Source organism: Chenopodium album, chromosome 10 (genome assembly GCF_948465745.1).
Source record: "Chenopodium album chromosome 10, dcCheAlbu1.1, whole genome shotgun sequence".
In the NCBI taxonomy this organism is placed as follows: domain Eukaryota; kingdom Viridiplantae; phylum Streptophyta; class Magnoliopsida; order Caryophyllales; family Amaranthaceae; genus Chenopodium; species Chenopodium album.
The window spans coordinates 20,250,352-20,254,179 of NC_137843.1; positions in this window are offsets into that span (position 1 = coordinate 20,250,352).

Genomic DNA, 3,828 nt, shown 5'->3' on the forward strand with positions numbered 1-3,828 from the left:
ATCCATATGAGTCCGGACATCCAGATGACTCATAATATGCCTGGGAGGACTGGCTAGGACAACGAAAACACTTAAGGAGTGCTGAATGGCTACTCTCTCACCCAGATACACCACCACATCGTAGGTCCCCTAGAAGTAACACCTTTGAGTGGTGTACTGGTAGGCCTGGGTGAAACCATCCAATCCTCCCCATGGACGGTAAAGAAACTCATGATGCTGTAAATAAAAAGGGAACTATGAGTCAAATCTGCGACAAGAACAAGCAAATACGAAACGAAGAGGTAATCCTTACCGTAAGGAGCGCCTCTCTTACAGGAGTAGTGGCGACTAGGCCAGGATAGTGGCCTCCCCAGCTGGCAGCAATGGGGAGCCCTCTAGGCTAAGGCCTCGCCGGCGCTAAAGATGGGAAGTTCTCATAGAACCAGACCTGTGATAGAAGAAAGAGGTTGAATTTCATTAAGTAAAAAATATACCTCTACGACCTTCCAGAAGCTGGAAAAGGTGATCTCCTCCTCACAAGTCCGCTGATGACAGGCAAGTCACAGCCCGAGGAGAAAGTCAGTGTAGACCTGGCTGGCCTAGTCATAGGTCCTGACCAATCAAAGGTTGCGGAGTGCTTTAAGATACTAGATGTAAGGAGGGTGTTCCCATCGTAAGGGATCCTTCTCCTTAGATGCCCATGGCCCTTTAAAAGCCTAGGACTTTACACTTGTCAGGGTGTATTAGGATTTGAATTCCTAACTGTTTGGGGGACCTTGAATTAGAAACGATCCTTTCATCACGCCTTTTTGCAAGAAACAAGTAGAAGTTGCCAATGAGTTTTAGGAAAACTCATAAACCTCGTTCATGTCTTTCTCCCAAGTAGAGTTCAAGGGATAATTAGCACGAATCGTAAGTTTACCCAAGCCCAAATTGGTCTACGTGTACCAGAAATGAGTTCGGGAGCGAGGGTACTAAAATAACATTCCTTTTAAGGAGGAATCGTTATTCTAGCCCTAGTTACGGCCTCTACTAGCTCTTCCTTTTTCACAATTTCATCACCAAACAATATATGCAACGTGATACCTAAAACTAAGTTAGTTGATTTTATTTACACGCATTAATCACGTAGAAATTACATTGCAAAATTCGTTATTCTTATTTAATCAATATTCGTGAATTAAACAAAATAAACAAGATTCGCCTTGGCTTAGGTGATCAATCAACAATTAATTATTCAATTCTATTCTTATTTAACGCAAGATACTATGTCAAATTAATTAATTAAAAGTCCGTTTAAAGTGATCAAACAACACTAATTAATTAATTAAAGTTGTTTTAAACAACAAAATAAAGGTGATTGATCTAAGTGCTCGAGAATTAACCACTTCTCTTTGCTAGATCTTCGCTTAGAACACTTATGGACTCCCTCTTGTTTGGGAACCTCCACCGTATTAACAAGTATTAAAGGGGTGAGTATTTAGGACAAGAGGGTTTGCTAGCACACAAGTTCACAAAGTTTCTAACAGAGTTTTAGGTTAATTTCTGTCTCCTTGAGCCTCGTATTAAGCCCCTATTTATAGGGAACGGTTACTATTAGGGTTTTGAACATTTTGCCGCAACAGGTGTCGCGCGCATCTGAATGAGTTGTGCGCGGCAACCCAGCGCAAGTAATTAGGTTGCGCTGCTATAGGCAGCGCAACTGATTTTCTTGCGCGCGGTATTATGGTAAGATTCGATTCATATTTTTATGAAATTCTGAATCTTCCGCAAGCGCATCACTAGCAGTTGCGCTGGGTGTTGCGCGCAACATTGTGAGTTGTGTGCGCCAGACCAGCGCGACTTAGTGAGATGCGCACGGATTTCTCTACGACAACATTGATTTTTAACCTAGGTGCCTCTAAATCCGTCATTTTTAGGTTTTAAGCTCGGGCTTAAGCCTAATTATGATTGGGCTTAGTTGTTTGGACCTTAATGCATTTGTTTTTGGGTTAGGCTAGTTTATTTTTATGTTCTTGCAATTCAACCAGTTATCCATAAGTGTTCTTCACATTAATCCAACACGAATATGGTTTTATTTATCGTCATTGCACTTTCTGTTGGGACAGGAGGCCAAAAGTAGATGTCTACACTAGAGCAACACACGATTCCCCTTGTTAGAAGAAAAGGTCCCCAACTAGAGAACAGAACAAAGATGCGCACTCGCTACTCCGAGGTAGTCGCACCATCACGAAAAGCCTCCACCAGCAGGGTCCGGCGGATAGACCTCATACTGGTTTGTATCGTCCCAACATCATAATGTGTGATAGGAATGGTGTCCTTGGAACAAGTGTATTATTCCGATAGAGGGTTTCGAGCTATTGGAAAGCTATTTATTCAGTAAGTTCAAGTGATCGGAATGCCTAGGTGGAGGCCGCTTCCGATCAGTAATATTAAGGTATAATTAATATTACAGCTTAATCTTGACTGAAGCATTCGAGTCACTCCCAAGCAACTAACGATTCGACACGACGAATTAATCCGAGAGGAATTAATGAGTCACTCGAGTATTGTGAACAAAGACATCGGATTCCGAGCTTAGAGCGTCAAAACCGAATCTTAAAAGTTGAGCCAAAAATTTAGGAATTGGCGAGACGGGAGAATGCTTCAAGTAACAAGTAAAAACCCTAGACGCGCGAAAGACTAGGGAAGCGCGCCAAATAAAAGCGCGCCATGTGGCAGCACGCCATGTGGCAGCCACCAAGTGGCAGGGTGCCACGGTGGCAACGCGCCACATTGGCAGCCACCAAGTGGCAGCGCATCATGTGGTAGCGTGCCACTGTAATACCCCGTATTTTTGAAACGTATTTCTAATTATTTAATTAATTAGTATTCTCTTAAAAAGGGTATTTTAGTAATTTCTTTTACTAATTGAATTTTTGAGCCAAAATGATATTTGAATTTTGGTGCCAAAAGTATTTTAAAACTCAATTATTATTTTGGATTTTGGATAAGATTTATTATCCATTTATTTTATTTAAAAACCGGATTTTTTATATATTTCGGATATTTTAATTAAACAAAATTATATTTTAAGAGAGCCGAATTTCCTAAATAATTAACTAGGAATTTTCGGATTTTCTTGGTAAAGAAAATCTGATTTTCTTAGTGGAATTAAATAGTGAATAATTGGTATTTTCCTAATTTTATTTTATACAAAATATATTATTTGCGCAATCATTTTTCATCCTTAAATTCTATCAAATATTTCCCTAAAACTATAAGTGAAGGTCCGAAAATATGAGCATAGATATGCTCAACATTTCGGCCACCACATGCTAATTTTGGGTTAATTATTTTGTTAGTTTTGTATTTTAATTATCTTCCTCAAATTCCTTATTTCCTTAATTCCTATTTTCCATCTCACAAAGATTTGATCATCTTATTTCCTTACCTTATTTCATCCTTGATTATTCCCCAAGTAATCTCTCTTGCCATATTATTTTTCATGACAACATACCTTCCATATTTTTGTTATACACAATCACCTTAATATCAAAACTTTCCATATTTCTTTCATTCTCTTCTCCAGGTAATTCCTTAATTCTTTTTACCATAATTCTTCCCACATTCTCTTGCCATAATTTTTACATGAGCTAGCCTATAAATACCCCTTCATACCTCTCACATTCTTCACACCAATTATCTTCTTCTCTTACTCTTCTTCTCCTCTTTTCTAAAGAAAATCAGCCTGTACATCTTTGGAGCCAATTTTCGGGCACTTATGTTCAGTTTTGGGGTTTTGCTATTTCACGCAAAATTGTTCCTCTCAAAGAATCCTTGAGGTTAGGCTCAAGAATCACCCAATTC